This window comes from Pelobates fuscus, chromosome 2 (assembly GCF_036172605.1).
Source record: "Pelobates fuscus isolate aPelFus1 chromosome 2, aPelFus1.pri, whole genome shotgun sequence".
Lineage (NCBI taxonomy): Eukaryota > Metazoa > Chordata > Amphibia > Anura > Pelobatidae > Pelobates > Pelobates fuscus.
The window spans coordinates 287,488,305-287,506,215 of record NC_086318.1 but is presented as its reverse complement, the minus strand read 5'-3'; the positions used below and the strand labels follow the sequence as shown (position 1 = coordinate 287,506,215).

General features: G+C 41.8%; 50 pseudogenes; all 50 read right to left on the bottom strand.

Annotated features, from left to right (window-relative positions):
• Nucleotides 1–133: 133 nt before the first annotated feature.
• On the bottom strand, nucleotides 134–252 carry LOC134595373 (5S ribosomal RNA; annotated as a pseudogene).
• Nucleotides 253–386: 134 nt separating this feature from the next.
• LOC134593822 (5S ribosomal RNA) lies at nucleotides 387–505 on the bottom strand (annotated as a pseudogene).
• A 559-nt stretch (nucleotides 506–1,064) lies between these two features.
• Nucleotides 1,065–1,183, bottom strand: LOC134595715 (5S ribosomal RNA; annotated as a pseudogene).
• Nucleotides 1,184–1,408: 225 nt separating this feature from the next.
• LOC134595307 (5S ribosomal RNA) lies at nucleotides 1,409–1,527 on the bottom strand (annotated as a pseudogene).
• Nucleotides 1,528–1,661: 134 nt separating this feature from the next.
• On the bottom strand, nucleotides 1,662–1,780 carry LOC134595295 (5S ribosomal RNA; annotated as a pseudogene).
• Nucleotides 1,781–2,005: 225 nt separating this feature from the next.
• LOC134588488 (5S ribosomal RNA) lies at nucleotides 2,006–2,124 on the bottom strand (annotated as a pseudogene).
• Nucleotides 2,125–2,683: 559 nt separating this feature from the next.
• Nucleotides 2,684–2,802, bottom strand: LOC134596447 (5S ribosomal RNA; annotated as a pseudogene).
• A 224-nt stretch (nucleotides 2,803–3,026) lies between these two features.
• LOC134597251 (5S ribosomal RNA) lies at nucleotides 3,027–3,145 on the bottom strand (annotated as a pseudogene).
• Nucleotides 3,146–3,279: 134 nt separating this feature from the next.
• LOC134595685 (5S ribosomal RNA) lies at nucleotides 3,280–3,398 on the bottom strand (annotated as a pseudogene).
• Nucleotides 3,399–3,957: 559 nt separating this feature from the next.
• LOC134589172 (5S ribosomal RNA) lies at nucleotides 3,958–4,075 on the bottom strand (annotated as a pseudogene).
• Nucleotides 4,076–4,209: 134 nt separating this feature from the next.
• On the bottom strand, nucleotides 4,210–4,328 carry LOC134589335 (5S ribosomal RNA; annotated as a pseudogene).
• Nucleotides 4,329–4,553: 225 nt separating this feature from the next.
• LOC134595306 (5S ribosomal RNA) lies at nucleotides 4,554–4,672 on the bottom strand (annotated as a pseudogene).
• A 134-nt stretch (nucleotides 4,673–4,806) lies between these two features.
• Nucleotides 4,807–4,925, bottom strand: LOC134588779 (5S ribosomal RNA; annotated as a pseudogene).
• A 134-nt stretch (nucleotides 4,926–5,059) lies between these two features.
• Nucleotides 5,060–5,178, bottom strand: LOC134597356 (5S ribosomal RNA; annotated as a pseudogene).
• Nucleotides 5,179–5,403: 225 nt separating this feature from the next.
• Nucleotides 5,404–5,522, bottom strand: LOC134588272 (5S ribosomal RNA; annotated as a pseudogene).
• Nucleotides 5,523–6,081: 559 nt separating this feature from the next.
• On the bottom strand, nucleotides 6,082–6,200 carry LOC134588067 (5S ribosomal RNA; annotated as a pseudogene).
• Nucleotides 6,201–6,424: 224 nt separating this feature from the next.
• On the bottom strand, nucleotides 6,425–6,543 carry LOC134594477 (5S ribosomal RNA; annotated as a pseudogene).
• A 134-nt stretch (nucleotides 6,544–6,677) lies between these two features.
• LOC134596129 (5S ribosomal RNA) lies at nucleotides 6,678–6,796 on the bottom strand (annotated as a pseudogene).
• A 225-nt stretch (nucleotides 6,797–7,021) lies between these two features.
• On the bottom strand, nucleotides 7,022–7,140 carry LOC134588755 (5S ribosomal RNA; annotated as a pseudogene).
• A 225-nt stretch (nucleotides 7,141–7,365) lies between these two features.
• On the bottom strand, nucleotides 7,366–7,484 carry LOC134594476 (5S ribosomal RNA; annotated as a pseudogene).
• A 134-nt stretch (nucleotides 7,485–7,618) lies between these two features.
• On the bottom strand, nucleotides 7,619–7,737 carry LOC134597330 (5S ribosomal RNA; annotated as a pseudogene).
• A 224-nt stretch (nucleotides 7,738–7,961) lies between these two features.
• On the bottom strand, nucleotides 7,962–8,080 carry LOC134595206 (5S ribosomal RNA; annotated as a pseudogene).
• A 134-nt stretch (nucleotides 8,081–8,214) lies between these two features.
• On the bottom strand, nucleotides 8,215–8,333 carry LOC134598308 (5S ribosomal RNA; annotated as a pseudogene).
• A 224-nt stretch (nucleotides 8,334–8,557) lies between these two features.
• LOC134596889 (5S ribosomal RNA) lies at nucleotides 8,558–8,676 on the bottom strand (annotated as a pseudogene).
• Nucleotides 8,677–8,901: 225 nt separating this feature from the next.
• LOC134595582 (5S ribosomal RNA) lies at nucleotides 8,902–9,020 on the bottom strand (annotated as a pseudogene).
• Nucleotides 9,021–9,245: 225 nt separating this feature from the next.
• LOC134594738 (5S ribosomal RNA) lies at nucleotides 9,246–9,364 on the bottom strand (annotated as a pseudogene).
• A 134-nt stretch (nucleotides 9,365–9,498) lies between these two features.
• Nucleotides 9,499–9,617, bottom strand: LOC134595173 (5S ribosomal RNA; annotated as a pseudogene).
• A 134-nt stretch (nucleotides 9,618–9,751) lies between these two features.
• On the bottom strand, nucleotides 9,752–9,870 carry LOC134596340 (5S ribosomal RNA; annotated as a pseudogene).
• Nucleotides 9,871–10,004: 134 nt separating this feature from the next.
• LOC134595736 (5S ribosomal RNA) lies at nucleotides 10,005–10,123 on the bottom strand (annotated as a pseudogene).
• Nucleotides 10,124–10,348: 225 nt separating this feature from the next.
• On the bottom strand, nucleotides 10,349–10,467 carry LOC134594226 (5S ribosomal RNA; annotated as a pseudogene).
• Nucleotides 10,468–10,601: 134 nt separating this feature from the next.
• LOC134595735 (5S ribosomal RNA) lies at nucleotides 10,602–10,720 on the bottom strand (annotated as a pseudogene).
• Nucleotides 10,721–10,854: 134 nt separating this feature from the next.
• LOC134595734 (5S ribosomal RNA) lies at nucleotides 10,855–10,973 on the bottom strand (annotated as a pseudogene).
• A 225-nt stretch (nucleotides 10,974–11,198) lies between these two features.
• On the bottom strand, nucleotides 11,199–11,317 carry LOC134598438 (5S ribosomal RNA; annotated as a pseudogene).
• Nucleotides 11,318–11,541: 224 nt separating this feature from the next.
• On the bottom strand, nucleotides 11,542–11,660 carry LOC134596587 (5S ribosomal RNA; annotated as a pseudogene).
• A 134-nt stretch (nucleotides 11,661–11,794) lies between these two features.
• On the bottom strand, nucleotides 11,795–11,913 carry LOC134593811 (5S ribosomal RNA; annotated as a pseudogene).
• A 225-nt stretch (nucleotides 11,914–12,138) lies between these two features.
• LOC134594771 (5S ribosomal RNA) lies at nucleotides 12,139–12,257 on the bottom strand (annotated as a pseudogene).
• Nucleotides 12,258–12,482: 225 nt separating this feature from the next.
• On the bottom strand, nucleotides 12,483–12,601 carry LOC134595581 (5S ribosomal RNA; annotated as a pseudogene).
• A 225-nt stretch (nucleotides 12,602–12,826) lies between these two features.
• LOC134595546 (5S ribosomal RNA) lies at nucleotides 12,827–12,945 on the bottom strand (annotated as a pseudogene).
• Nucleotides 12,946–13,079: 134 nt separating this feature from the next.
• Nucleotides 13,080–13,198, bottom strand: LOC134595648 (5S ribosomal RNA; annotated as a pseudogene).
• A 134-nt stretch (nucleotides 13,199–13,332) lies between these two features.
• On the bottom strand, nucleotides 13,333–13,451 carry LOC134594341 (5S ribosomal RNA; annotated as a pseudogene).
• Nucleotides 13,452–13,918: 467 nt separating this feature from the next.
• Nucleotides 13,919–14,037, bottom strand: LOC134588412 (5S ribosomal RNA; annotated as a pseudogene).
• Nucleotides 14,038–14,171: 134 nt separating this feature from the next.
• LOC134598426 (5S ribosomal RNA) lies at nucleotides 14,172–14,290 on the bottom strand (annotated as a pseudogene).
• A 134-nt stretch (nucleotides 14,291–14,424) lies between these two features.
• Nucleotides 14,425–14,543, bottom strand: LOC134594323 (5S ribosomal RNA; annotated as a pseudogene).
• A 134-nt stretch (nucleotides 14,544–14,677) lies between these two features.
• Nucleotides 14,678–14,796, bottom strand: LOC134594328 (5S ribosomal RNA; annotated as a pseudogene).
• A 134-nt stretch (nucleotides 14,797–14,930) lies between these two features.
• LOC134593798 (5S ribosomal RNA) lies at nucleotides 14,931–15,049 on the bottom strand (annotated as a pseudogene).
• Nucleotides 15,050–15,274: 225 nt separating this feature from the next.
• Nucleotides 15,275–15,393, bottom strand: LOC134595334 (5S ribosomal RNA; annotated as a pseudogene).
• A 134-nt stretch (nucleotides 15,394–15,527) lies between these two features.
• Nucleotides 15,528–15,646, bottom strand: LOC134594556 (5S ribosomal RNA; annotated as a pseudogene).
• Nucleotides 15,647–16,449: 803 nt separating this feature from the next.
• LOC134596760 (5S ribosomal RNA) lies at nucleotides 16,450–16,568 on the bottom strand (annotated as a pseudogene).
• A 225-nt stretch (nucleotides 16,569–16,793) lies between these two features.
• LOC134596720 (5S ribosomal RNA) lies at nucleotides 16,794–16,912 on the bottom strand (annotated as a pseudogene).
• An 802-nt stretch (nucleotides 16,913–17,714) lies between these two features.
• On the bottom strand, nucleotides 17,715–17,833 carry LOC134596112 (5S ribosomal RNA; annotated as a pseudogene).
• Between the last annotated feature and the right edge of the window lie 78 nt (nucleotides 17,834–17,911).

Sequence of the window (17,911 nt, the reverse complement as noted above, 5' to 3'; positions counted from 1 at the left end):
AAATTAAGATAATGCGATCTCGCTAATGTTGGTAGAATATCAAACTCTGGTTGCGACAAAAGACAAGACGCTTCTGGATAGGGAAAAAAGTGGTCTGATTATGACATCATAATGCAAAAAAGAAATAAACAAAAGCTTACGGCACCTGAGGTTCCTAGTTGGTCTCCCATACAAGTACTAACCAGGCCCGAGTCTGGATGACTTCCGAGATCTGACGAGATCAGGCATTTTCAGACTGGTATGGCCGTAAGTGAAATTAAGAGAATGCGATCTCGCTAATGTTGGTAGAATATCAAACTCTGGTTGCGACAAAAGACAAGATGCTTCTGGATAAGGAAAAAAGTGGTCTGATTATGACATCATAATGCAAAAAAGAAATAAACAAAAGCTTACGGCACCTGAGGTTCCTAGTTGGTCTCCCATACAAGTACTAACCAGGCCCGAGTCTGGATGGCTTCCGAGATCTGACGAGATCAGGCATTTTCAGACTGGTATGGCCGTAAGTGAAATTAAGAGAATGCGATCTCGCTAATGTTGGTAGAATATCAAACTCTGGTTGCGACAAAAGACAAGACGCTTCTGGATAGGGAAAAAAGTGGTCTGATTATGACCTCATAATGCAAAAAAGAAATAAACAAAAGCTTACGGCACCTGAGGTTCCTAGTTGGTCTCCCATAGGGAAAAAAAAAGTCTGATTATGACATCATAATGCAAAAAAGAAATAAACAAAAGCTTACGGCACCTGAGGTTCCTAGTTGGTCTCCCATACAAGTACTAACCAGGCCCGAGTCTGGATGGCTTCCGAGATCTGGCATTTTCAGACTGGTATGGCTGTAAGAGAAATTAAGATAATGCGATCTCGCTAATGTTGGTAGAATATCAAACTCTGGTTGCGACAAAAGACAAGACGCTTCTGGATAGGGAAAAAAGTGGTCTGATTATGACATCATAATGCAAAAAAGAAATAAACAAAAGCTTACGGCACCTGAGGTTCCTAGTTGGTCTCCCATAGGGAAAAAAGTGGTCTGATTATGACATCATAATGCAAAAAATAAATAAACAAAAGCTTACGGCACCTGAGGTTCCTAGTTGGTCTCCCATACAAGTACTAACCAGGCCCGAGTCTGGATGGCTTTCGAGATCTGACGAGATCAGGCATTTTCAGACTGGTATGGCCGTAAGTGAAATTAAGAGAATGCGATCTCGCTAATGTTGGTAGAATATCAAACTCTGGTTGCGACAAAAGACAAGACGCTTCTGGATAGGGAAAAAAGTGGTCTGATTATGACATCATAATGCAAAAAAGAAATAAACAAAAGCTTACGGCACCTGAGGTTCCTAGTTGGTCTCCCATACGGAAAAAAGTGGTCTGATTATGACATCATAATGCAAAAAAGAAATAAACAAAAGCTTACGGCACCTGAGGTTCCTAGTTGGTCTCCCATACAAGTACTAACCAGGCCCGAGTCTGGATGGTTTCCGAGATCTAAAGAGATCAGGCATTTTCAGACTGGTATGGCCGTAAGTGAAGTTAAGTGAATGCGATCTCGCTAATGTTGGTAGAATATCAAACTCTGGTTGCGACAAAAGACAAGACGCTTCTGGATAGGAAAAAAAGTGGTCTGATTATGACATCATAATGCAAAAAAGAAATAAACAAAATCTTACGGCACCTGAGGTTCCTAGTTGGTCTCCCATACAAGTACTAACCAGGCCCGAGTCTGGATGGCTTCCGAGATCTGACGAGATCAGGCATTTTCAGACTGGTATAGCCGTAAGGGAAATTAAGAGAATGCGATCTCGCTAATGTTGGTAGAATATCAAACTCTGGTTGCGACAAAAGACAAGACGCTTCTGGATAGGGAAAAAAGTGGTCTGATTATGACATCATAATGCAAAAAAGAAATAAACAAAAGCTTACGGCACCTGAGGTTCCTAGTTGGTCTCCCATAGGGAAAAAAGTGGTCTGATTATGACATCATAATGCAAACAAGAAATAAACAAAAGCTTACAGCACCTGAGGCTGCTAGTTGGTCTACCATACAAGTACTAACCAGGCCCAAGTCTGGATGGCTTCCGAGATCTGACGAGATCAGGCATTTTCAGACTGGTATGGCCGTAAGTGAAATTAAGAGAATGCGATCTCGCTAATGTTGGTAGAATATCAAACTCTGGTTGCGACAAAAGACAAGACGCTTCTGGATAGGGAAAAAAGTGGTCTGATTATGACATCATAATGCAAAAAAGAAATAAACAAAAGCTTACGGCACCTGAGGTTCCTAGTTGGTCTCCCATACAAGTACTAACCAGGCCCGAGTCTGGATGGCTTCCGAGATCTGGCATTTTCAGACTGGTATGGCCGTAAGGGAAATTAAGAGAATGCGATCTCGCTAATGTTGGTAGAATATCAAACTCTGGTTGCGACAAAAGACAAGACGCTTCTTTACAGGGAAAAAAGTGGTCTGATTATGACATCATAATGCAAAAAAGAAATAAACAAAAGCTTACGGCACCTGAGGTTCCTAGTTGGTCTCCCATAGGGAAAAAAGTGGTCTGATTATGACATCATAATGCAAAAAAGAAATAAACAAAAGCTTACGGCACCTGAGGTTCCTAGTTGGTCTCCCATAGGGAAAAAAGTGGTCTGATTATGACATCATAATGCAAAAAAGAAATAAACAAAAGCTTACGGCACCTGAGGTTCCTAGTTGGTCTCCCATACAAGTACTAACCAGGCCCGAGTCTGGATGGCTTCCGAGATCTGACAAGATCAGGCATTTTCAGACTGGTATGGCCGTAAGTGAAATTAAGAGAATGCGATCTCGCTAATGTTGGTAGAATATCAAACTCTGGTTGCGACAAAAGACAAGACGCTTCTGGATAGGGAAAAAAGTGGTCTGATTATGACATCATAATGCAAAAAAGAAATAAACAAAAGCTTCCGTACCTGAGGTTCCTAGTTGGTCTCCCATAGGGAAAAAAGTGGTCTGATTATGACATCATAATGCAAACAAGAAATAAACAAAAGCTTACGGCACCTGAGGTTCCTATTTGGTCTGCCATACAAGTACTAACCAGGCCCGAGTCTGGATGGCTTCCGAGATCTGACGAGATCAGGCATTTTCAGACAGGTATGGCCGTAAGTGAAATTAAGAGAATGCGATCTCGCTAATGTTGGTAGAATATCAAACTCTGGTTGCGACAAAAGACAAGACGCTTCTGGATAGGGAAAAAAGTGGTCTGATTATGACATCATAATGCAAAAAAGAAATAAACAAAAAGTTACGGCACCTGAGGTTCCTAGTTGGTCTCCCATACAAGTACTAACCAGGCCCGAGTCTGGATGGCTTCCGAGATCTAACGAGATCAGGCATTTTCAGACTGGTATGGCCGTAAGTGAAATTAAGAGAATGCGATCTCGCTAATGTTGGTAGAATATCAAACTCTGGTTGCGACAAAAGACAAGACGCTTCTGGATAGGGAAAAAAGTGGTCTGATTATGACATCATAATGCAAAAAAGAAATAAACAAAAGCTTACGGCACCTGAGGTTCCTAGTTGGTCTCCCATACAAGTACTAACCAGGCCCGAGTCTGGATGGCTTCCGAGATCTGGCATTTTCAGACTGGTATGGCCGTAAGGGAAATTAAGAGAATGCGATCTCGCTAATGTTGGTAGAATATCAAACTCTGGTTGCGACAAAAGACAAGATGCTTCTGGACAGGGAAAAAAGTGGTCTGATTATGACATCATAATGCAAAAAAGAAATAAACAAAAGCTTACGGCACCTGAGGTTCCTAGTTGGTCTCCCATAGGGAAAAAAGTGGTCTGATTATGACATCATAATGCAAAAAAGAAATAAACAAAAGCTTACGGCACCTGAGGTTCCTAGTTGGTCTCCCATAGGGAAAAAAGTGGTCTGATTATGACATCATAATGCAAAAAAGAAATAAACAAAAGCTTACGGCACCTGAGGTTCCTAGTTGGTCTCCCATACAAGTATTAACAAGCCCGAGTCTGGATGGCTTCCGAGATCTGACAAGATCAGGCATTTTCAGACTGGTATGGCCGTAAGTGAAATTAAGAGAATGCGATCTCGCTAATGTTGGTAGAATATAAAACTCTGGTTGCGACAAAAGACAAGACGCTTCTGGATAGGGAAAAAAGTGGTCTGATTATGACATCATAATGCAAAAAAGAAATAAACAAAAGCTTACGGCACCTGTGGTTCCTAGTTGGTCTCCCATACAAGTACTAACCAGGCACAAATCTGGATGGCTTCCGAGATCTGACGAGATCCGGCATTTTCAGACTGGTATGGCAGTAAGTGAAATTAAGAGAATGCGATCTCGCTAATGTTGGTAGAATATCAAACTCTGGTTGCGACAAAAGACAAGACGCTTCTGGATAGGGAAAAAAGTGGTCTGATTATGACATCATAATGCAAAAAAGAAATAAACAAAAGCTTACGGCACCTGAGGTTCCTAGTTGGTCTCCCATACGGAAAAAAGTGGTCTGATTATGACATCATAATGCAAAAAAGAAATAAACAAAAGCTTACGGCACCTGAGGTTCCTAGTTGGTCTCCCATACAAGTACTAACCAGGCCCGAGTCTGGATGGTTTCCGAGATCTAAAGAGATCAGGCATTTTCAGACTGGTATGGCCGTAAGTGAAATTAAGAAAATGCGATCTCGCTAATGTTGGTAGATTATCAAACTCTGGTTGCGACAAAAGACAAGACGCTTCTGGATAGGGAAAAAAGTGGTCTGATTATGACATCATAATGCAAAAAAGAAATAAACAAAAGCTTACGGCACCTGAGGTTCCCAGTAAGTCTCCCATACAAGTACTAACCAGGCCCGAGTCTGGATGGCTTCCGAGATCTGATGAGATCAGGCATTTTCAGACCGGTATGGCCGTAAGTGAAGTTAAGTGAATGCGATCTCGCTAATGTTGGTAGAATATCAAACTCTGGTTGCGACAAAAGACAAGACGCTTCTGGATAGGAAAAAAAGTGGTCTGATTATGACATCATAATGCAAAAAAGAAATAAACAAAATCTTACGGCACCTGAGGTTCCTAGTTGGTCTCCCATACAAGTACTAACCAGGCCCGAGTCTGGATGGCTTCCGAGATTTGACGAGATCAGGCATTTTCAGACTGGTATGGCCGTAAGGGAAATTAAGAGAATGCGATCTCGCTAATGTTGGTAGAATATCAAACTCTGGTTGCGACAAAAGACAAGACGCTTCTGGATAGGGAAAAAAGTGGTCTGATTATGACATCATAATGCAAAAAAGAAATAAACAAAAGCTTACGGCACCTGAGGTTCCTAGTTGGTCTCCCATAGGGAAAAAAGTGGTCTGATTATGACATCATAATGCAAACAAGAAATAAACAAAAGCTTACGGCACCTGAGGCTGCTAGTTGGTCTACCATACAAGTACTAACCAGGCCCAAGTCTGGATGGCTTCCGAGATCTGACGAGATCAGGCATTTTCAGACTGGTATGGCCGTAAGTGAAATTAAGAGAATGCGATCTCGCTAATGTTGGTAGAATATCAAACTCTGGTTGCGACAAAAGACAAGACGCTTCTGGATAGGGAAAAAAGTGGTCTGATTATGACATCATAATGCAAAAAAGAAATAAACAAAAGCTTACGGCACCTGAGGTTCCTAGTTGGTCTCCCATACAAGTACTAACCAGGCCCGAGTCTGGATGGCTTCCGAGATCTGGCATTTTCAGACTGGTATGGCCGTAAGGGAAATTAAGAGAATGCGATCTCGCTAATGTTGGTAGAATATCAAACTCTGGTTGCGACAAAAGACAAGATGCTTCTGGACAGGGAAAAAAGTGGTCTGATTATGACATCATAATGCAAAAAAGAAATAAACAAAAGCTTACGGCACCTGAGGTTCCTAGTTGGTCTCCCATAGGGAAAAAAGTGGTCTGATTATGACATCATAATGCAAAAAAGAAATAAACAAAAGCTTACGGCACCTGAGGTTCCTAGTTGGTCTCCCATAGGGAAAAAAGTGGTCTGATTATGACATCATAATGCAAAAAAGAAATAAACAAAAGCTTACAGCACCTGAGGTTCCTAGTTGGTCTCCCATACAAGTATTAACCAGGCCCGAGTCTGGATGGCTTCCGAGATCTGACAAGATCAGGCATTTTCAGACTGGTATGGCTGTAAGTGAAATTAAGAGAATGCGATCTCGCTAATGTTGGTAGAATATAAAACTCTGGTTGCGACAAAAGACAAGACGCTTCTGGATAGGGAAAAAAGTGGTCTGATTATGACATCATAATGCAAAAAAGAAATAAACAAAAGCTTCCGTACCTGAGGTTCCTAGTTGGTCTCCCATACGGAAAAAAGTGGTCTGATTATGACATCATAATGCAAACAAGAAATAAACAAAAGCTTACGGCACCTGAGGTTCCTAGTTGGTCTCCCATACAAGTACTAACCAGGCCCGAGTCTGGATGGCTTCCGAGATCTGACGAGATCAGGCATTTTCAGACAGGTATGGCCGTAAGTGAAATTAAGAGAATGCGATCTCGCTAATGTTGGTAGAATATCAAACTCTGGTTGCGACAAAAGACAAGACGCTTCTGGATAGGGAAAAAAGTGGTCTGATTATGACATCATAATGCAAAAAAGAAATAAACAAAAGCTTACGGCACCTGAGGTTCCTAGTTGGTCTCCCATACAAGTACTAACCAGGCCCGAGTCTGGATGGCTTCCGAAATCTGACGAGATCAGGCATTTTCAGACTGGTATGGCCGTAAGTGAAATTAAGAGAATGCGATCTCGCTAATGTTGGTAGAATATCAAACTCTGGTTGCGACAAAAGACAAGACGCTTCTGGATAGGGAAAAAAGTGGTCTGATTATGACATCATAATGCAAAAAAGAAATAAACAAAAGCTTACGGCACCTGAGGTTCCTAGTTGGTCTCCCATAGGGAAAAAAGAAGTCTGATTATGACATCATAATGCAAAAAAGAAATAAACAAAAGCTTACGGCACCTGAGGTTCCTAGTTGGTCTCCCATACAAGTACTAACCAGGCCCAAGTCTGGATGGCTTCCAAAATCTGACGAGATCCGACATTTTCAGACTGGTATGGCCGTAAGTGAAATTAAGATAATGCGATCTCGCTAATGTTGGTAGAATATCAAACTCTGGTTGCGACAAAAGACAAGACGCTTCTGGATTGGGAAAAAAGTGGTCTGATTATGACATCATAATGCAAAAAAGAAATAAACAAAAGCTTACGGCACCTGAGGTTCCTAGTTGGTCTCCCATAGGGAAAAAAGTGGTCTGATTATGACATCATAATGCAAACAAGAAATAAACAAAAGCTTACGGCACCTGAGGTTCCTAGTTGGTCTCCCATACAAGTACTAACCAGGCCCGAGTCTGGATGGCTTCCGAGATCTGACGAGATCAGGCATTTTCAGACAGGTATGGCCGTAAGTGAAATTAAGAGAATGCTATCTCGCTAATGTTGGTAGAATATCAAACTCTGGTTGCGACAAAAGACAAGACGCTTCTGGATAGGGAAAAAAGTGGTCTGATTATGACATCATAATGCAAAAAAGAAATAAACAAAAGCTTACGGCACCTGAGGTTCCTAGTTGGTCTCCCATACAAGTACTAACCAGGCACGAGTCTGGATGGCTTCCGAGATCTGACGAGATCAGGCATTTTCAGACTGGTATGGCCGTAAGTGTAATTAAGAGAATGCGATCTCGCTAATGTTGGTAGAATATCAAACTCTGGTTGCGACAAAAGACAAGACGCTTCTGGATAGGGAAAAAAGTGGTCTGATTATGACATCATAATGCAAAAAAGAAATAAACAAAAGCTTCCGTACCTGAGGTTCCTAGTTGGTCTCCCATAGGGAAAAAAGTGGTCTGATTATGACATCATAATGCAAACAAGAAATAAACAAAAGCTTACGGCACCTGAGGTTCCTAGTTGGTCTCCCATACAAGTACTAACCAGGCCCGAGTCTGGATGGCTTCAGAGATCTGACGAGATCAGGCATTTTCAGACAGGTATGGCCGTAAGTGAAATTAAGAGAATGCGATCTCGCTAATGTTGGTAGAATATCAAACTCTGGTTGCGACAAAAGACAAGACGCTTCTGGATAGGGAAAAAAGTGGTCTGATTATGACATCATAATGCAAAAAAGAAATAAACAAAAGCTTACCGCACCTGAGGTTCCTAGTTAGTCTCCCATACAAGTACTAACCAGGCCCGAGTCTGGATGGCTTCCGAGATCTGACGAGATCAGGCATTTTCAGACTGGTATGGCCGTAAGTGAAATTAAGAGAATGCGATCTCGCTAATGTTGGTAGAATATCAAACTCTGGTTGTGACAAAAGACAAGACGCTTCTGGATAGGGAAAAAGTGGTCTGATTATGACATCATAATGCAAAAAAGAAATAAACAAAAGCTTACGGCACCTGAGGTTCCTAGTTGGTCTCCCATAGGGAAAAAAGAAGTCTGATTATGACATCATAATGCAAAAAAGAAATAAACAAAAGCTTACGGCACCTGAGGTTCCTAGTTGGTCTCCCATACAAGTACTAACCAGGCCCAAGTCTGGATGGCTTCCGAGATCTGACGAGATCCGACATTTTCAGACTGGTATGGCCGTAAGTGAAATTAAGATAATGCGATCTCGCTAATGTTGGTAGAATATCAAAGTCTGGTTGCGACAAAAGACAAGACGCTTCTGGATTGGGAAAAAAGTGGTCTGATTATGACATCATAATGCAAAAAAGAAATAAACAAAAGCTTACGGCACCTGAGGTTCCTAGTTGGTCTCCCATAGGGAAAAAAGTGGTCTGATTATGACATCATAATGCAAAAAAGAAATAAACAAAAGCTTACGGCACCTAAGGTTCCTAGTTGGTCTCCCATACAAGTACTAACCAGGCCCGAGTCTGGATGGCTTCCGAGATCTGACGAGATCAGGCATTTTCAGACTGGTATGGCCGTAAGTGAAATTACAAGAATGCAATCTCGCTAATGTTGGTAGAATATCAAACTCTGGTTGCGACAAAAGACAAGACGCTTCTGGATAGGGAAAAAAGTGGTCTGATTATAACATCATAATGCAAAAAAGAAATAAACAAAAGCTTACGGCACCTGAGGTTCCTAGTTGGTCTCCCATAGGGAAAAAAGTGGTCTGATTATGACATCATAATGCAAACAAGAAATAAACAAACGCTTACGGCACCTGAGGTTCCTAGTTGGTCTCCCATACAAGTACTAACCAGGCCCAAGTCTGGATGGCTTCCGAGATCTGACGAGATCAGGCATTTTCAGACTGGTATGGCCGTGAGCGAAATTAAGAGAATGCGATCTCGTTAATGTTGGTAGAATATCAAACTCTGGTTGCGACAAAAGACAAGATGCTTCTGGATAGGGAAAAAAGTGGTCTGATTATGACATCATAATGCAAAAAAGAAATAAACAAAAGCTTACGGCACCTGAGGTTCCTAGTTGGTCTCCCATACAAGTACTAACCAGACCCGAGTCTGGATGGCTTCCGAGATCTGATGAGATCAGGCATTTTCAGACTGGTATGGCCGTAAGTGAAATTAAGAGAATGCGATCTCGCTAATGTTGGTAGAATATCAAACTCTGGTTGCGACAAAAGACAAGACACTTCTGGATAGGGAAAAAAGTGGTCTGATTATGACATCATAATGCAAAAAAGAAATAAACAAAAGCTTACGGCACCTGAGGTTCCTAGTTGGTCTCCCATACAAGTACTAACCAGGCCCGAGTCTGGATGGCTTCCGAGATCTGATGAGATCAGGCATTTTCAGACTGGTATGGCCGTAAGTGAAATTAAGAGAATGCGATCTCGCTAATGTTGGTAGAATATCAAACTCTGGTTGCGACAAAAGACAAGACGCTTCTGGATAGGGAAAAAAGTGGTCTGATTATGACATCATAATGCAAAAAAGAAATAAACAAAAGCTTACGGCACCTGAGGTTCCTAGTTGGTCTCCCATACAAGTACTAACCAGGCCCGAGTCTGGATGGCTTCCGAGATCTGACGAGATCAGGCAGTTTCAGACTGGTATGGCCGTAAGGGAAATTAAGAGAATGCGATCTCGCTAATGTTGGTAGAATATCAAACTCTGGTTGCGACAAAAGACAAGACGCTTCTGGATAGGGAAAAAAGTGGTCTGATTATAACATCATAATGCAAAAAATAAATAAACAAAAGCTTACGGCACCTGAGGTTCCTAGTTGGTCTCCCATAGGGAAAAAAGTGGTCTGATTATGACATCATAATGCAAAAAATAAATAAACAAAAGCTTACGGCACCTGAGGTTCCTAGTTGGTCTCCCATACAAGTACTAACCAGGCCCAAGTCTGGATGGCTTCCGAGATCTGACAAGATCAGGCATTTTCAGACTGGTATGGCCGTAAGCGAAATTAAGAGAATGCGATCTCGTTAATGTTGGTAGAATATCAAACTCTGGTTGCGACAAAAGACAAGATGCTTCTGGATAGGGAAAAAAGTGGTCTGATTATGACATCATAATGCAAAAAATAAATAAACAAAAGCTTACGGCACCTGAGGTTCCTAGTTGGTCTCCCATACAAGTACTAACCAGGCCCGAGTCTGGATGGCTTCCGAGATCTGACGAGATCAGGCAGTTTCAGACTGGTATGGCCGTAAGGGAAATTACGAGAATGCGATCTCGCTAATGTTGGTAGAATATCAAACTCTGGTTGCGACAAAAGACAAGACGCTTCTGGATAGGGAAAAAAGTGGTCTGATTATGACATCATAATGCAAAAAAGAAATAAACAAAAGCTTACGGCACCTGAGGTTCCTAGTTGGTCTCCCATACAAGTACTAACCAGGCCCGAGTCTGGATGGCTTCCGAGATCTGACGAGATCAGGCAGTTTCAGACTGGTATGGCCGTAAGGGAAATTAAGAGAATGCGATCTCGCTAATGTTGGTAGAATATCAAACTCTGGTTGCGACAAAAGACAAGACGCTTCTGGATAGGGAAAAAAGTGGTCTGATTATGACATCATAATGCAAAAAAGAAATAAACAAAAGCTTACGGCACCTGAGGTTCCTAGTTGGTCTCCCATAGGGAAAAAAGTGGTCTGATTATGACATCATAATGCAAACAAGAAATAAACAAAAGCTTACGGCACCTGAGGTTCCTAGTTGGTCTCCCATACAAGTACTAACCAGGCCCAAGTCTGGATGGCTTCCGAGATCTGACGAGATCAGGCATTTTCAGACTGGTATGGCCGTAAGTGAAATTAAGAGAATGCGATCTCGCTAATGTTGGTAGAATATCAAACTCTGGTTGCGACAAAAGACAAGACGCTTCTGGATAGGGAAAAAAGTGGTCTGATTATGACATCATAATGCAAAAAAGAAATAAACAAAAGCTTCCGTACCTGAGGTTCCTAGTTGGTCTCCCATAGGGAAAAAAGTGGTCTGATTATGACATCATAATGCAAACAAGAAATAAACAAAAGCTTACGGCACCTGAGGTTCCTAGTTGGTCTCCCATACAAGTACTAACCAGGCCCGAGTCTGGATGGCTTCCAAGATCTGACGAGATCAGGCATTTTCAGACAGGTATGGCCGTAAGTGAAATTAAGAGAATGCGATCTCGCTAATGTTGGTAGAATATCAAACTCTGGTTGCGACAAAAGACAAGACGCTTCTGGATAGGGAAAAAAGTGGTCTGATTATGACATCATAATGCAAAAAAGAAATAAACAAAAGCTTACGGCACCTGAGGTTCCTAGTTGGTCTCCCATACAAGTACTAACCAGGCCCGAGTCTGGATGGCTTCCGAGATCTGACGAGATCAGGCATTTTCAGACTGGTATGGCCGTAAGTGAAATTAAGAGAATGCGATCTCGCTAATGTTGGTAGAATATCAAACTCTGGTTGCGACAAAAGACAAGACGCTTCTGGATAGGGAAAAAAGTGGTCTGATTATGACATCATAATGCAAAAAAGAAATAAACAAAAGCTTACGGCACCTGAGGTTCCTAGTTGGTCTCCCATAGGGAAAAAAGAAGTCTGATTATGACATCATAATGCAAAAAAGAAATAAACAAAAGCTTACGGCACCTGAGGTTCCTAGTTGGTCTCCCATACAAGTACTAACCAGGCCCAAGTCTGGATGGCTTCCGAGATCTGACGAGATCCGGCATTTTCAGACTGGTATGGCCGTAAGTGAAATTAAGATAATGCGATCTCGCTAATGTTGGTAGAATATCAAACTCTGGTTGCGACAAAAGACAAGACGCTTCTGGATTGGGAAAAAAGTGGTCTGATTATGACATCATAATGCAAAAAAGAAATAAACAAAAGCTTACGGCACCTGAGTTTCCTAGTTGGTCTCCCATAGAGAAAAAAGTGGTCTGATTATGACATCATAATGCAAAAAAGAAATAAACAAAAGCTTACGGCACCTAAGGTTCCTAGTTGGTCTCCCATACAAGTACTAACCAGGCCCGAGTCTGGATGGCTTCCGAGATCTGACGAGATCAGGCATTTTCAGACTGGTATGGCCGTAAGTGAAATTAAGAGAATGCGATCTCGCTAATGTTGGTAGAATATCAAACTCTGGTTGCGACAAAAGACAAGACGCTTCTGGATAGGGAAAAAAGTGGTCTGATTATGACATCATAATGCAAAAAAGAAATAAACAAAAGCTTACGGCACCTGAGGTTCCTAGTTGGTCTCCCATATGGAAAAAAGTGGTCTGATTATGACATCATAATGCAAAAAAGAAATAAACAAAAGCTTACGGCACCTGAGGTTCCTAGTTGGTCTCCCATACAAGTACTAACCAGGCCCGAATCTGGATGGCTTCCGAGATCTGACGAGATCAGGCATTTTCAGACTGGTATGGCCGTAAGTGAAATTAAGAGAATGCGATCTCGCTAATGTTGGTAGAATATCAAACTCTGGTTGCGACAAAAGACAAGACGCTTCTGGATAGGGAAAAAAGTGGTCTGATTATGACATCATAATGCAAAAAAGAAATAAACAAAAGCTTACGGCACCTGAGGTTCCTAGTTGGTCTCCCATACAAGTACTAACCAGACCCGAGTCTGGATGGTTTCCGAGATCTGACGAGATCAGGCATTTTCAGACTGGTATGGCCGTAAGTGAAATTAAGAGAATGCAATCTCGCTAATGTTGGTAGATTATCAAACTCTGGTTGCGACAAAAGACAAGACGCTTCTGGATAGGGAAAAAAGTGGTCTGATTATGACATCATAATGCAAAAAATAAATAAACAAAAGCTTACGGCACCTGAGGTTCCCAGTTGGTCTCCCATACAAGTACTAACCAGGCCCGAGTCTGGATGGCTTCCAAGATCTGATGAGATCAGGCATTTTCAGACAGGTATGGCCGTAAGTGAAATCAAGAGAATGCGATCTCGCTAATGTTGGTAGATTATCAAACTCTGGTTGCGACAAAAGACAAGACGCTTCTGGATAGGGAAAAAAGTGGTCTGATTATGACATCATAATGCAAAAAAGAAATAAACAAAAGCTTCCGTACCTGAGGTTCCTAGTTGGTCTCCCATAGGGAAAAAAGTGGTCTGATTATGACATCATAATGCAAACAAGAAATAAACAAAAGCTTACGGCACCTGAGGTTCCTAGTTGGTCTCCCATACAAGTACTAACCAGGCCCGAGTCTGCATGGCTTCCGAGATCTGACATTTTAAGACTGGTATGGCCGTAAGTGAAGTTAAGAGAATGCGATCTCGCTAATGTTGGTAGAATATCAAACTCTGGTTGCGACAAAAGACAAGACGCTTCTGGATAGGGAAAAAAGTGGTCTGATTATGACATCATAATGCAAAAAAGAAATAAACAAAATCTTACGGCACCTGAGGTTCCTAGTTGGTCTCCCATACAAGTACTAACCAGGCCCGAGTCTGGATGGCTTCCGAGATCTGACGAGATAAGGCATTTTCAGACTGGTATGGCCGTAATGGAAATTAAGAGAATGCGATCTTGCTAATGTTGGTAGAATATCAAACTCTGGTTGCGACAAAAGACAAGACGCTTCTGGATAGGGAAAAAAGTGGTCTGATTATGACATCATAATGCAAAAAAGAAATAAACAAAAGCTTACGGCACCTGAGGTTCCTAGTTGGTCTCCCATACAAGTACTAACCAGGCCCAAGTCTGGATGGCTTCCGAGATCTGACGAGATCAGGCATTTTCAGACTGGTATGGCCGTAAGTGAAATTAAGAGAATGCGATCTCGCTAATGTTGGTAGATTATCAAACTCTGGTTGCGACAAAAGACAAGACGCTTCTGGATAGGGAAAAAAGTGGTCTGATTATGACATCATAATGCAAAAAAGAAATAAACAAAATCTTACGGCACCTGAGGTTCCTAGTTGGTCTCCCATACAAGTACTAACCAGGCCCGAGTCTGGATGGCTTCCGAGATCTGACGAGATCAGGCATTTTCAGACTGGTATGGCCGTAAGTGAAGTTAAGAGAATGCGATCTCGCTAATGTTGGTAGAATATCAAACTCTGGTTGCGACAAAAGACAAGACGCTTCTGGATAGGGAAAAAAGTGGTCTGATTATGACATCATAATGCAAACAAGAAATAAACAAAAGCTTACGGCACCTGAGGTTTCCAGTTGGTCTCCCATACAAGTACTAACCAGGCCCGAGTCTGGATGGCTTCCGAGATCTGATGAGATCAGGCATTTCCAGACCGGTATGGCCGTAAGTGAAATCAAGAGAATGCGATCTCGCTAATGTTGGTAGAATATCAAACTCTGGTTGCGACAAAAGACAAGACGCTTCTGGATAGGGAAAAAAGTGGTCTGATTATAACATCATAATGCAAAAAAGAAATAAACAAAAGCTTACGGCACCTGAGGTTCCTAGTTGGTCTCCCATACAAGTACTAACCAGGCCCGAGTCTGGATGGCTTCCGAGATCTGACGAGATCAGGCATTTTCAGACTGGTATGGCCGTAAGTGAAATTAAGAGAATGCGATCTCGCTAATGTTGGTAGAATATCAAACTCTGGTTGCGACAAAAGACAAGACGCTTCTGGATAGGGAAAAAAGTGGTCTGATTATGACATCATAATGCAAAAAAGAAATAAACAAAAGCTTACGGCACCTGAGGTTCCTAGTTGGTCTCCCATAGGGAAAAAAGTGGTCTGATTATGACATAATGATGCAAAAAAGAAATAAACAAAAGCTTACGGCACCTGAGGTTCCTAGTTGGTCTCCCATACAAGTACTAACCAGGCCCAAGTCTGGATGGCTTCCAAGATCTGACGAGATCAGGCATTTTCAGACTGGTATGGCCGTAAGTGAAATTAAGAGAATGCGATCTCGCTAATGTTGTTAGAATATCAAACTCTGGTTGCGACAAAAGACAAGACGCTTCTGGATAGGGAAAAAAGTGGTCTGATTATGACATCATAATGCAAAAAAGAAATAAACAAAAGCTTACGGCACCTGAGGTTCCTAGTTGGTCTCCCATACAAGTACTAACCAGGCCCAAGTCTGGATGGCTTCCGAGATCTGACGAGATCAGGCATTTTAAGACTGGTATGGCCGTAAGTGAAATTAAGAGAATGCGATCTCGCTAATGTTGGTAGAATATCAAACTCTGGTTGCGACAAAAGACAAGACGCTTCTGGATAGGGAAAAAAGTGGTATGATTATGACATCATAATGGAAAAAAAGAAATAAACAAAAGCTTACGGCACCTGAGGTTCCTAGTTGGTCTCCCATAGGGAAAAAAGTGGTCTGATTATGACATCATAATGCAAAAAAGAAATAAACAAAAGCTTACGGCACCTGAGGTTCCTAGTTGGTCTCCCATACAAGTACTAACCAGGCCCGAGTCTGGATGGCTTCCGAGATCTGACATTTTCAGACTGGTATGGCCGTAAGTGAAATTAAGAGAAGGCAATCTCGCTACTGTTGGTAGAATATCAAACTCTGGTTGCGACAAAAGACAAGACGCTTCTGGATAGGGAAAAAAGTGGTCTGATTATGACATCATAATGCAAAAAAGAAATAAACAAAAGCTTACGGCACCTGAGGTTCCTAGTTGGTCTCCCTTAGGGAAAAAAGTTGTCTGATTATGACATCATAATGCAAAAAATAAGTAAACTAAAGCTTACGGCACCTGAGGTTCCTAGTTGGTCTCCCATACAAGTACTAACCAGGCCCGAGTCTGGATGGCTTCCGAGATCTGGCATTTTCAGACTGGTATGGCCGTAAGTGAAATTAAGAGAATGCGATCTCGCTAATGTTGGTAGAATATCAAACTCTGGTTGCGACAAAAGACAAGACGCTTCTGGATAGGGAAAAAAGTGGTCTGATTATGACATCATAATGCAAAAAAGAAATAAACAAAAGCTTACGGCACCTGAGGTTCCTAGTTGGTCTCCCATACAAGTACTAACCAGGCCCGAGTCTGGATGGCTTCCAAGATCTGACGAGATCAGGCATTTTCAGACTGGTATGGCCGTAAGGGAAATTAAGAGAATGCGATCTCGCTAATGTTGGTAGAATATAAAACTCTGGTTGCGACAAAAGACAAGACGCTTCTGGATAGGGAAAAAAATGGTCTGATTATGACATCATAATGCAAAAAAGAAATAAACAAAAGCTTACGGCACCTGAGGTTCCTAGTTGGTCTCCCATAGGGAAAAAAGTGGTCTGATTATGACATCATGATGCAAAAAAGAAATAAACAAAAGCTTACGGCACCTGAGGTTCCTAGTTGGTCTCCCATACAAGTACTAACCAGGCCCAAGTCTGGATGGCTTCCAAGATCTGACGAGATCAGGCATTTTAAGACTGGTATGGCCGTAAGTGAAATTAAGAGAATGCGATCTCGCTAATGTTGTTAGAATATCAAACTCTGGTTGCGACAAAAGACAAGACGCTTCTGGATAGGGAAAAAAGTGGTCTGATTATGACATCATAATGCAAAAAAGAAATAAACAAAAGCTTACGGCACCTGAGGTTCCTAGTTGGTCTCCCATAGGGAAAAAAGTGGTCTGATTATGACATCATAATGCAAAAAAGAAATAAACAAAAGCTTACGGCACCTGAGGTTCCTAGTTGGTCTCCCATACAAGTACTAACCAGGCCCGAGTCTGGATGGCTTCCGAGATCTGACATTTTCAGACTGGTATGGCCGTAAGTGAAATTAAGAGAATGCAATCTCGCTACTGTTGGTAGAATATCAAACTCTGGTTGCGACAAAAGACAAGACGCTTCTGGATAGGGAAAAAAGTGGTCTGATTATGACATCATAATGCAAAAAAGAAATAAACAAAAGCTTACGGCACCTGAGGTTCCTAGTTGGTCTCCCTTAGGGAAAAAAGTTGTCTGATTATGACATCATAATGCAAAAAAGAAATAAACAAAAGCTTACGGCACCTGAGGTTCCTAGTTGGTCTCCCATACAAGTACTAACCAGGCCCGAGTCTGGATGGCTTCCGAGATCTGGCATTTTCAGACTGGTATGGCCGTAAGTGAAATTAAGAGAATGCAATCTCGCTAATGTTGGTAGAATATCAAACTCTGGTTGCGACAAAAGACAAGACGCTTCTGGATAGGGAAAAAAGTGGTCTGATTATGACATCATAATGCAAAAAAGAAATAAACAAAAGCTTACGGCACCTGAGGTTCCTAGTTGGTCTCCCATACAAGTACTAACCAGGCCCAAGTCTGGATGGCTTCCAAGATCTGACGAGATCAGGCATTTTCAGACTGGTATGGCCGTAAGGGAAATTAAGAAAATGCGATCTCGCTAATGTTGGTAGAATATCAAACTCTGGTTGCGACAAAAGACAAGACGCTTCTGG